The 13,116-nt window shown below is 36.2% G+C and overlaps 1 protein-coding gene across 9 annotated transcripts in view; it reads left to right on the top strand.

The window, feature by feature from the left end:
- Positions 1-755: 755 nt before the first annotated feature.
- The window catches only part of LOC126236599 (zinc finger protein 33B-like), an 84,487-nt gene continuing 72,126 nt past the window's right edge, over positions 756-13,116 (top strand). For 5 of the 9 annotated variants that reach the window (XM_049946035.1, XM_049946033.1, XM_049946029.1 and 2 more), the window contains exon 1: positions 756-961. The gene's annotated coding sequence lies outside the window, so the exon portion shown is untranslated. Of the gene's footprint in view, positions 962-2,159; positions 2,214-3,145; positions 3,950-13,116 lie in introns of those variants that run through there. The other 4 variants (XM_049946034.1, XM_049946037.1, XM_049946036.1 and 1 more) reach the window with 3 other exon arrangements.

A 13,116-nucleotide genomic window follows, 5' to 3' on the forward strand; every position in this document is an offset into this window, starting at 1 on the left:
TTGGTAGCGTGGGGGATTTATGACCAACTTTTGAAAATTGTATCAGCAAGAGTGCACTAAAATATAATTTCAAGTTCTGGGACCTACTTCCACAGCAATGTCGCTTTAAAAAGTCAACGACAATGAAACAAATTTTTTTTCAACCGCCGCGTTGGTATTCCTACGGTTCAACTCCTTACACTATTAACCTCATAAGTAGCAGTTCGCTAGTGACCAATACGTTGCGCGTCCTATCCCAAACAATTACTTTGCCATTTGCCTGCAGTCACGAGATCCGCAAAATGGAATCACTTGTTTTGTCATTGCTTTCCATGTACAATTAAATTTTGCGCTATTGTCCAAACGGATCTATCCGACATGAAGAAATTTTTCCGCAGTATTTCTGATGAAATATGAATACTCTCGAGTCTTATAAATTTACGCTTGAAATCTGCACAAGCCAGTCACTAAGCCTCAAACATTTTTTTCAAAGTTTTCCAAACGCTGAAACGCAATTCCCGGAGAACAGAAACGGTTGTCACATGTCCTATCGTCATTTTCTGTTGCCAACTACTCCACGTAAAATTTTTGTTAACTGAATGTTTACGAAACAGATATAAGTAACCTCAGTGCATCTTCAAGCCGATTATCAGAACAGCACAGTCAGTTTCTCTGTGTGCTGTTAAAATCTATAAACTATTATCCTTCTCTCTATGCTAAAAATAATACAATGGTTTGTGCGCTAGGAACATTTAATGTGATAATGTTCGCAATGCTGTTAATAGGAAGGCTGAGGCAAATGTGCGTTATTAAGTATAATGTGACACAAACCGAAAAAGTGACGCAATTTTTCGGGAAAATTGGTTCTCTTGTTTTAATTTCAGTAGTTCAAAGCGAATATATATAAGACTGAAGCTTTTTCAACCTACTTCTGTTGAAAAGCAATAACGGACTACAGCCGGAAATCAATTACCGCAAGAAGGTTCGTTATTAATAAGGAATTTGGCTACCACTACGATTTTCACAGTGTGGAGTATAATAAGAATAAGAATGTTTCAGACGCGTCGTGTAGGACGGTACAGAAATCTGAACACGATTACTACCAAAGCAAAACTTCTCGATAGTCTTCGCAAGAAACGTTGCTACTAATTTGAGAATGGATGTTCATTGCAAGTATTTCTACTATTGTAAATTTTGATTATTGCGATGCTTATATTTTAAATGAATTAGCAACACCACAGTAATTATCAACGATGCGGCATCAATCGACTGCAGCGGATATAGTTACGATCTTTCACTAGAACATTATGGGGAGCTAGTACATAGATGCATTTCGCGTTCAATAGACTTAACCCCACAATAACGATGAATGTAATTCACGATCATATGAATTATACAAACGTTCCTCCGTCTGCAAATTCTGACGAGATATGTTACTTACTATTGTTATAGTAACAATTTCTCTAGTTGGGTGTCATTATTATAATCGTGTCAGCTCTATATACTTCCTCGTTTTCATCTCGGGAATTGAATAATTATAGACTATAATTTTTTTTATATGCATTGTTCTGGAGCTTAGCGAACACGAATAAACAAAACGTTGAACAGTACGCTGAAACAAAAAGAATAATTTAAATTGTACATTTTCCAGATACACTTTTAGACGCGAAGATCCAACTGCACATACACCAAAGCAAAAGTTGAATAAACTTATAAAACCCTTGATTTACCCATTCCAGCTGAAAATAATACACCTAAGTTTACCCTGTGACACATCATACCGATTTTAGCTTTCAAGAAGCAAAACTGGAACTATGCCATAAATATTTAATCTCACAGAATGAAATGTGTAGCACAACTTCTAAGACACAAAATCATTACAGTATTTGAATTTCTTCAGCTCATCTCGTTTCGAATGAGGAAAACGAATTCCGTGAAAGGAAGAGCGCACGTATACTCCACCGCATTCGAGAACGTTGCCATTTATCATTCACTTGTTTATTTTTTGCGGAATGTTGTGCCACAGTTATCATCAAGCGCCGAAAATGAACCAATTTTATACCTCAAAGGGCTGTAGCTATTCATAGCTTTCGACAATGACGCCTACGAGGCATCCGACGTGGTGTTGTAGCACACATTACGCCTGTTGTTGCTACAGTGTAGAGGGATAGTAGGGAGTGTCTGTAGGAATGTGGTGGGGGAACTGCCCAATGAGATGAAGACATACATGACATGTGATTTTTAGAATAGTTCATTTTTAAAAGTCAGAAGCTGACTTTAGCCATATCTATTAATAGTGTTGATAGATTCAGGCACATGTGATATTTAAGTTCATTAAATTATGCTAAAAGGAGCAGTATTTTAATTAATAATAATAATGAAAATCTAATTGAGAGCAGCACATTCTGTTAATAATTTTCAGGATCATAATAGTGTTTGGATTTTCAAACCAACCAAAAAGTACTTGGGATGGGTAGCACATTACATTACTCAAACAGTTAACAAGTTCCATCTTTTCCCAGAATGGTTATTTAATGCTGTTGTGATTCAATACTGAACATTACATTTTTATGTGGTTAAGAGCTAGAAACTATTCCTAGACTAAAGTATATGGTAGAATAACAAACATTTAACATTACCAAATTTTCAAACAAATTCCATTATGTGGTTAGTGATTTTGATTTTGCAGTGTACCTGGGTGGCCGACAGGTCAAATAAGAATTTAAAGCTCTATCAGCAACATCATATTTGGAAATCCGTTTTTCTGTATGCTCGCAATGTAGGCACACAATGGATTCATGAATAAAATTTGATTTTACAGCCAATTAAACAAAGAATGAAATTCTGCTTATTAGGCTTAATTTACATATAAGTGAAGAGGACAGTCTATATGTCTTTCATATGTTACATTTCATCTATGTACAAATATTTTTTGCCCTTTTGCTAACCACTTTATACTGTAAAACCTGGTAGAAACGATTGAGGCACTTTGCAAATAAAATAACAGATTTTTCTGATGCTAAGACCAGGAGCAGTTTTAGAACAGTTGTTTGAAATATACCATTAAATAAATTTTAAACACCTTTTGCGGTGTTTTACCTTTGATGTTTTGGTGTCCTTTTTATGTTGGGTAGTATTCAGTTTGCAAGCTAATAAGATAATTTTTATGTTGATGTTTATTTGACTTTCCTTTTCTTTCTGACATTACTTCCCAATTTTTGTTAAATATTGCAATGAATACAAAATATTTGCTCAAGAACAGTGGTGGCAGGTATGGCTTTATACATATTGGAGAAAGTATTCTAATGTGGTGTTTTGACCATATAACATGTTGCAGATTTAGGCTGAAATACTATGTGACCAAAAATAAAGCATATTAGTATGAAGTGTAAGCTAGTGTATGTCACATGGGACCTATGAACTTATAAATCGAAAACACGTACTATTTCTTACTGCAGAAATGTGTGACCATCCACTGTATTTAATTACTAAACAAACAATATGTTGTGTATGTTCCAGCTAGCTAACTGTCTGTAGTATGTCTAAATTTTATGTTTACAATAGTTATTCCTTGACACCTGCTGCACCTTATGGATTTAGAAAGTATCATTATTATTGTGGTATGCACATAAGTGCAGGGCCAAGGAACAGTGTATCTTGTGATGCTTTGTGCAATAGCATCATTCTGCCATGCCTGCCTGTAGTAAATGCATTGGGGTGTGTGTAGAACATTTAGCATTGATTTTAATGTTAGTTTATGTTTGGTGAGATTACCAAGCCAATGTAGTTTTCATAATGGGTGACATAAAACAGATAAGACAAGTATTTCATTAAGAAACTACAGTGATAGTTTTCTGAGCATATGAGTTCTGTCAGGCAAAGTCAGAAGCAGAAACAGTGACTCAGTGCAGCGCTCACCTTTGTGTTGCCAATTATCAGGATAGGCAACCGTTGGAGTGTGAGGCATGAGGTAAAGACAGAGTGCACATTGGTGATGCCATAATGTATTCTCCATCACTCCCTGTGCAGAATGCTTTGTGCTGCCGCCTTCTTACTTGCACTCCACTGTAGTGCACGAACTTACTATTTTAGTTTATACCAACTGTATTATACTAGGATTGAAGCTCTTTTTTCCATGTTTGCTTTAACAATACATATGTTATTGGATAGGGCCTGCCTTTAGCAAAACATAATTTTGTTTCAGGCATAGAAATAACAATTTTCAAATCGTAATTTTGGCTTAAACAATTTATCTACTTTAAGGTGTAAGTGGTTGCAGATGACAAACTGTGGAACGAAACAGTCACTGTAGAAACACAATACATCAGAAATATCACACTATGTGGTAAAAAGGTATGAATTCATAATTTTATGTTTTTTCAAATATCTGTAATTATGATTTAAAAACTAATAATTACATGTATACAAACAGTAAAGAACATTCTTTATCTTTAACAGCCATAAAATAAGAACCCACTGAAGATGCTGCAACTGCAGTGAAACACGTTTGGGTTAAAAAACAAAATTGTGTTTTGCTAAAGGCAGACCCTATCCAAAAACATATGTTTATTTATTTATGTATTTATTTCATGTTCCATAGATCTCGTATTGTGAGCACGTCACATGAGATGTGGAACGAGTCAAACATACTAAAAGATACAAAACAGTCTTCATTAAATATATAAAAAATGTTCTACATAACTGCATATAGTTAATACAAAGTTTAGAGGAAAAACAGATATTGTACATATAACAGCAGATTTCTTTGAGTGTTAATACAAAATTTCATGTTTTAATTTGGACAAAAATTGCAAGCACATTTCTTTGCTAACAAGATGGATAATTCTATCTAAATGCTATTTCCCTTTTTGCATCATAAAACTCTTCTAATGTATAAACAGACATATTTAACAAATATTCCTTTAGTTTTGCTTTAAAAAGAGATTCATTTTCTCTTAAACATTTTATCTGGTCAGGGAGATGGTTAAAATTTTTTGTTCCTGACCATTTGACACCTCTCTGAACACCTGTCAGGTTCTTAAGTTCACAATGAGGATTTTCTTTTCCTCTTGTGTTATATTTGTGATAGTTCTTATTTGATGGAAATTGTGCAGGGTTCTTAATTACAAAACACATCAGCGAATATATTTACTGGGATACAGTGGTCATTATTTGCAGCTTTTTGAAAAGGTTACGGCATGATGTCCTAGGGGGTACTCTGCTCATAATTCTAATAGCCCTTTTCTAGGCCACAAAAATCTTCTTTGCCAAAGCTAAATTTCCTCAGAAGATAATTCCGTAACACATAACGGAGTGAAAATACCCATAGTATGCGGACTTCATAGTGGTTAAATCACCAATGGAAGACATCATTCTGATAGCAGACATAGCCGAGCTCAAATTTTTTAGGGTCTGTTGTATATGGAAGGACCAGTTCATTTTGCTATCAATATGTACTCCAAGAAATTTACACACATCCATTCTTTCTACTGGTTGATTTCCACATGTTACATTTATTTCTCTCACTTTTTTTGTTTTTGTATGGAACTGGATAAAATTTGTCTTACTTGAGTTTAGAGAGAGATCATTAACACTGAACCAGTTAATCACTTCAGAGAGTATGTTGTTAACTGACTCCTCGAAATTAACATCTGATTTTCCACTCATGAAGATGGTGGTATTGTCAGCAAAATGAGTAAATTTGCAAGGCAGGCTTGCACACAATGGTAAATCATTTATAAACATCAAAAACAACAGTGGCCCCAGAATTGAGCCTTGAGGCACACCACAACTAATAGAAGTCCATTCAGACTGAGTGGAGGTATCCCTTGACTCATCTGAGCTGTTTAAAATTACTTTCTGTTTTCTTTCCTGAAGATAAGATTGCAGCCAGTTACCTGCGACACCCCTTATTCCAAGTAGTTTGGCTTTCTGCATGAGAATGTGGTGATCTACACAATCAAGTGCCTTTGATAAGTCACAGAAAACACCAATTTCTATCATTTTTTTGATTTAGACATTCAAGTACTTCATTTGTAAGTGCATACACTGCTCGAGAATATCCTAGTATTTTCATGCAGTTTGTGTTTTATTCGTTTCCAGTTTGTCAAGTACCCCTTGGATCATTTTAGTGTAGTGCCACTGGTGCCATGTACTTGGAGCTTTTCCAGAAGTATGTTTTGGCCCAGAATGTCATAGGCTTGACTTCACTCTAAAAAATTTCAGTGACTTCTTTTTCTTGTTCACTGTTTCTAGGGAATTTTGTATAAAATCATAGATGGCATGAAATGTTGATTTATTTTTCCTGAATCTGTGCAGAGTACCAGTGAGAATTTTTTTATCTAAAAATTTCATTAACCTTTTATACATTTAGTCCAGTCAAATAGCAGATATACCTTGCAAAAGGTGGGGTAGATGAGTTTATTTTTTCAACTCGTCCATATGGTTGGAAAGATTAGAAAACCGAGTTTTGCCAACAAAATTTTGCTTGGGAAAACTTTCTGCAGTCAAAAAACTTCGAAAATTTCGGTCTTTTTTCAGTTTTTTCAAAATATCTCAGTTTTTTTTGCTCCTATCGCATTAACGCCTATTTTCTTTTTTAAAGAGCACAAAATTCTCTACAAATTTGATTCTTGCCATTTTTTTCTACTCCCAATATCTTAAGGCACTACAGCACCTCAAAAAATACCAATTTTTCAAATTTTGAGCATAGAGGCAAGATACCTTATTTTTGAACACTATTTTTTTGGTTTCTGTTTGTGCAGTATAAATACATTATACATCATGTTATATGTTGGAATTAACCACCTCACTTTCAGGTATTCAATTTCTCTGTATGCAACATGAGGATTGCTGGGCACCCAACTATTGTGATTCTTACATCACTACCTGAAGTTCACTATGGGCCACCTCAGCCCTGGTATTTGTAAAACTATAAATATACAAATACATCATTAAGAGACATAGACACACACACACACACACACACACACACACACACACAATCACATGCACACAAAATAAATTGTCTCCGGAAACTGAACTATTATTAGCTGCAATAGGCAACCTAATTAGGTAGGTAATTATTCTTGTGTATAAAAGCCACACAGTTGACATTAAAAATAAGTAGCTTTATTACAATTAAAATGCATTGTCAGTTACTAATAAATGTTGACAGTTCTGGGTGTGTAATACTTGTAATATCACACTTTAGCACACTTGAGACAGATATGAGCATCACTTCAAATGTTTTGATGGGCCAGGTTCCTCAGTGTCACCAGAAATACCTTGAGTTACAGATTCATGGTCTGTACATAAGAGTTGATCCCAGGTTGACCTCTTCTTTAAACAGCGAGTCAGCCGCAGCAAGTTTGTTCATTTTGTCAGCGGTTTCCTCAACATCCTCCATAACATCTTCTTCACTGTCTTCATATACAAATTTTGGCAGTTTTCACAGTTGACCCCAATACATTTCTTGCAAATTGAAGAACATTTCAAACCCACTTTTCTCCAGGAGCATGCTCCGCCACAGTTCAGCTTGCATGAGCATGAAACAATGTGAATAAGTGCTTCAGGTGCTGGATCTTGGCTCATTATAACGGGTATTGGACCGTGGTCACTGTGATTCCAGCCCCATTTCTCAGGAGGTTTCCAGTTCCCCATCCAACTTTGGACTTGTTGGTAAGTCCGCAACGAATGATGTTATGCAGCATCTTGTGTAGGTGGCAACCGTGCAAGATTCAGTTTTCTTTTTGTGGCAGACTTGGCAAATAGCTGATACCGCAAAAGGTCTAGTGTGTGGGAACTGCTGACACCTCCACTATACAATGCGATAGTAACCTGTTCTCCTGCTGTTATTATTTCTTCACGGGTAGCATGTGGTTTATTGAACGTGCAAAGCGCTGAGGTTAGGTGTTCATTTTTCGCAACAATATTGCAGCTCTTAATTTTTCCTTGACAAAAAAAAGTGGATGTTGTATTACATCCGTGAAAGGCATGAGTGAAAAGAATATATTCACTGTCAAACTTGTAAGATGCAGTGGAAAACCACTTGTCTTCTGCATTTCCTCTTCCTGGCTTTAAGAAAAATAAGTTTTCAATGCCTTGCACCAAACCGGTCATGAGCACAAGCAGGTCAACATCTTCTCCTACAATGAACACTTCCAAAATCTTTGGTTCTTGAAATGGCAGATGTTACAATCATAACGTCAGCATCTTCTTGTGCCTGGTGCACTTCAATGCTACACTCCAGAAATTCCTTTTTAAGAAGTGTGATCAGATGCACCTTGTTTCATTCATTGTACAAGAACTTGTCCTGAGGGACTTGGTTCACCGTCTCTGATTCAACCACAATGTCAACCGAAAAATGTTTTTTGGACCTACGAATCCTCTCGGCACTCTTTGTGCTACATATGTCTCCATCGCATGGATACCCATCAAATACAATAGCAAATAATAAATAAATATGTTTTTGTCCGCTAAAGAACAATTCCTACATACTTTTTCTTATAACTGATCATTAACATCAATCAACTGTAGAAAATGTACGGCACCAGCATGCAATCGTATTACATATTGTAATACAAATAAACTTCACGCAATACGACGTGAATGTGTTCGTAGTTACTGAATATGATGCTGTTTGTCCTGGCCCTGCAGCAGAGTGAGATGGTAAATTCCAATGAATAACATGATGAGTAATGTGTTTATACTACACAAATAGAAACTGATATAACAGTGTTCAAAAATTAGGTAATTTGCCACTTTGCTCGAAATTTGAAAAATTGGTATTTTTTGAGGTTCTGTAGCGCCTTAGATACTGGGAGTAGAAAAAAATTGTAAGAATCAAATTTGTAGAGAATTTTGTGCTCTTTAAAAAGGAAAATAGACGTCAAATCGATAGGAGCAAATGAAACTGAGATATTTTGAAAAAACTGAAAAAAGTCCTAAATTTTCAAAGTTTTTTGACTGCAGAAAGTTTTCTCAAGAGAAATTGTGTTGGCAAAACTTGGTTTTCTAACCTTTCCAACAATATGAACGAGTTAAAAAAATAAAATCTTATACCCCACCTTTTGCAAGGTACAGGCCTTTTTTCTGACAGTTTCACTGGACTAATTACTTTTTCTCTGATTTTACTAAAACTAGATAATAAGACAGTCTTCTATAGTTTTCTATATTTGATTTGTCTTCTTTCTCTTTCAGTAATTTTTAGATAGTCCAGAAATGTGCCTGTCAGAAGGAATGAATTGACTTTATCTGCAAGAGGCAGTGAGATGTTTGTAATGCATTGCTTTATGATGTAATCTGTAATAATCACTTATCTGTAGGCTTGACCGTATTTCAGAGTGTAACTATTCAGGAGACAGGGGAGGGGGGGTTAGTTATTGTTTTTTCTGTATTTGAGCAAATTTTTTTCCTTGCACTTGAGATTTTGATAGGCTACCTGTTTTTATCTATCTCTTTGCTCTTGGAATTTTGCCTCTTATTATATGTGTTCTGAGAGGAAAAACAATTTCAAAGTAATCACTGAAGATGCTAGTCAACCTCTCAAAATTTTAGTTGATGTCATCTATTTGCAAAACTTCTTCCTGCCTTTGTTTGATAATAGAGCAGGAATGTTTGTGATGTAACTTACCAAACGAAAGCGTTGGTATGTTTATAGAGACACTAACAAACACACACAGTTGCTTCATCAGGAAAGAGGGAAGGAGAGGGAAAGATGAAAGTATGTGGGTTTACATATTCAGGCGTGAGTCAAAAATGGGTGCCAGCTCAAAGTCCCTTTCTGCATTGAGATATTGGAACTTAGTATTAATAGATTTATATTTCAACCCTTTGATGAAAATTATGGCACCTCCATTTTTATAAGTGTTTCTTCTAACTTGGTACCGAAAAGGAGACACTCTGATCAATATTTAGCCAGTTCTCAGAGAATTTCAGGAATTTTGTAAAATCTCAGGGAATCCTGTGTTTTTAAACTAACATGGGAATTTAATTTTATTGAGTTTTTATCGAGTTTTATGTATAATTTTATTGAGTTATAATTTTATTGAGTTTTTATAAGATTTAAAAATACTTAAAATTTCAAATTGTGCAAATTATTTGAGTATTTGTCCATAAAATTATCAGTGTTTAAAAACTGCACTTACGCTATAGCTGAGATATGCTCAAGCCCCCTTCCCACCCCACTCATCATTAATTTCTCGGGAGCTTCTTATGACATTATCTTCCTGCCTGTATTTGGAATTCTCAGGATTTTTTTTCTTTTAAGTTTGAGCAGCCACCCTGTTTGGTGATGTTGCTTTCACAATTATTTTGATCAATTTTGAGACTTTTCTTTGACATCTCAAGCCTGAGTTTTTATCTTTTAAATTAGCTGATTGACCTTTTACAAATTGTGTGGGCCTTTTTGGGCCATTTCCCTGATGTGTCCATTGAAGTGCTTTTGTGTCTACAGTGTTTGCTTCTGATTTAGAGCTTAGCAAATTTAGTAGATCATTAGTACATTTCTGTTTACCCACTCCATTCATGTGCAAGCTGTGAGTAGTGAAGAAGTCTCTTGTCAGAACAGCTAATATCTTACACACTGACATTATTGTCCTTCCTATAAAGATTGAACAACTTTGAATTAGCTATTCTCATCTCCATGTTTACAAATGACTTTTGAAGAATATTGTATGTTCTTGGGAAGTTTGCAGCTTTTAGTTTTGGGTTTTTCATCTGTTGCAGGTTTACAGCCATTTGAGTGAGCACGTTATATGATTAATTGCAGTAAATATCATTTGAACCAGAAATAACACCGTCATTTTTACAGAGTTCAGTGTTACACTTATTGAAGTAGCAATAATCTTTAAGTCGATGTTATTCCAAAGAATAATTGAGGCACCTGTACTGTGGCTGCCACAGAATACTTGTACTTCCCTTTTGGCATTGCATCTTATGGAGGTGGTGTCCAGTCTTATAGAACTATTTCAGAAGTTACTTTCTTTTTTGTGATCTTTGTTATTGATATACACATGGTTTGTTTTGTCTTCATTGTTTGTTACTTTGCACATCATGTTCCTGCTGCGAGAAGTGCAGTAGTTTGCAGTCATAATATTATTGACAGTTTCTGGCACAATAGCTTAACTGCAAGTCTTTTTTACTGTTCTCCTCTCCCAACTGTTGTTATTATTCCAATTTTTAAGATTTACACTTTCAAGCTCACTTCCGCAATTGCCTGGAGCTCAGAGATCAGCACTCACACTTATTGAACACAGTTTTGGTGTGTATGGTATTTGTTTTGTACATTTACAATTACTCTCAACCCATATCTAGTGCATTGTGTGCTTTTAAACCTCATTCACTGAAAGATCCATTTTAATGCCATGAAAATGAAACTTCTTGTTGTACTGTTTGCATGATATTCCCATTTTCACTGTTTTGGAGCGTTTATTGCATCACTTAGTAACAACAGTAGCGTTTTCATGAAATATAGTGGACAGTGTGCTGCTGAACACTTTCTGTTTCATACACTTATTTAATATATTAAGTTAACATTTTGTTTTCTGTTGTAGCAGCATCTCATATGTCATTTCTAGACCTGTAATTCCATTTATTATTTTTGATATGATCTCCTCAGCACTATTTTTTCTTGATTTTCATGCCTAGTTTCTGGATGTCCCATTTGTCACATACCTAGATTTTCTGCTTGGCGTTTTCAGCAACACAGCCATAGCTGAACAAAGTCTTGCATTTTCAAACAATGGGAAATGCAGGTAAGACGTAACATCCATGCAAGTGTGCGAGTTGTGCTAGCTTGTGTGTGTGTGTGTGTGTGTGTGTGTGCAGTCTACTGCACTTTAGAAGAAGGCCTTTTGGCTGAAAGCTGACATGTTTCGCAGTCTTTTTATTGTGCATGACTGTGGCTCAACATCCCCTCTATACAGTGAGTAGCAGTCTATCCATTTCATAATAAAGTCTTGCATTTTATGCACATGATACCTATAGCAGCATGCTTTTCACTGGAGCAGATGTTCGAGCCCAGTGCTTCTTGTGATAAGATAACATGTTTGCTGCACAGATGACTTCACATACAAGTTTTCTTGTTCTTCTCATAATTATTTTGGCTACCTTTGATATAATATTACACAATTATTACACTGTATTACAACACCCCCTTTATTCTGGGGGCGATTGCACGTATTGGCATGTGGTTTTCGGCGAATCATAGCGGACTATGGGTACATACATTGGTACATGCACAATAATCACAACATTTATATTGACCGAGATAATGAGGCAAGTACATGTTTTTTAAATGGGACGCTATACCTTTTTTTACCATCATTCGTACGCTCTGGAAAAGACGTGTATAGTGATGTAACGCATGTTGCTATTGTGATTCCAACTTTGCTTAAAAGATGCTGAGAAATATTGTAGATTGAAGGTCGAGGCGGTCAGAAGCAGCTGCAGACTGTAAACACACCTCGCGCGACCTGGAAAGCAGGCCACGTCATACAACTAGTAGGTCATGTGACGTTGAACCAGTAGGACGTGCTTCTCCTATCCAGACGTAGTTGCTGCTGGAACATTACGTCCAGATATGTACACAAATCAGGAGAAGTTAGACATGTTACTTCTGTATGGCGAATGTCGTAGGAATGCTGTCGAAACCGTACGGCGGTACAGGGATACGTATCCTGATCGTCGGTATCCTACTCGCCAGGCCATTGCAAGAATGATTGCTACACTAGTGTGAACAGGCAGCTTTAACAGCAAACAAAGGAGGAGGAAAAAGACTGCGACCGACAGAGACCATGAAGAGGCTGTTCTGGCCATGACGTTTATCGACCCTTATTGTGGCACAAGACGTATTGCCACAGAATGTGGGGTCGACCAGACGATTGTCATGCACATTCTGCACCGGCATAAGTTCCACCCATATCATTTTTCACTCCATCAGGCACTCGAAAGACGTGATTTCGAACGTCGTATGGAATTTTGTCGGTTTCCTCTGCAACGCCTGTGAGATGATAATACATTCTTCAAACGTGTGCTCTTCACCAATGAAGCAACATTCACTAATCATGGGAAAGTAAATTTATGTAACATGTGCTACTGGGCAGCTGAGAACCCACATTGGCTGCGTCAGGTACA

This window comes from Schistocerca nitens, chromosome 2 (assembly GCF_023898315.1).
Source record: "Schistocerca nitens isolate TAMUIC-IGC-003100 chromosome 2, iqSchNite1.1, whole genome shotgun sequence".
In the NCBI taxonomy this organism is placed as follows: domain Eukaryota; kingdom Metazoa; phylum Arthropoda; class Insecta; order Orthoptera; family Acrididae; genus Schistocerca; species Schistocerca nitens.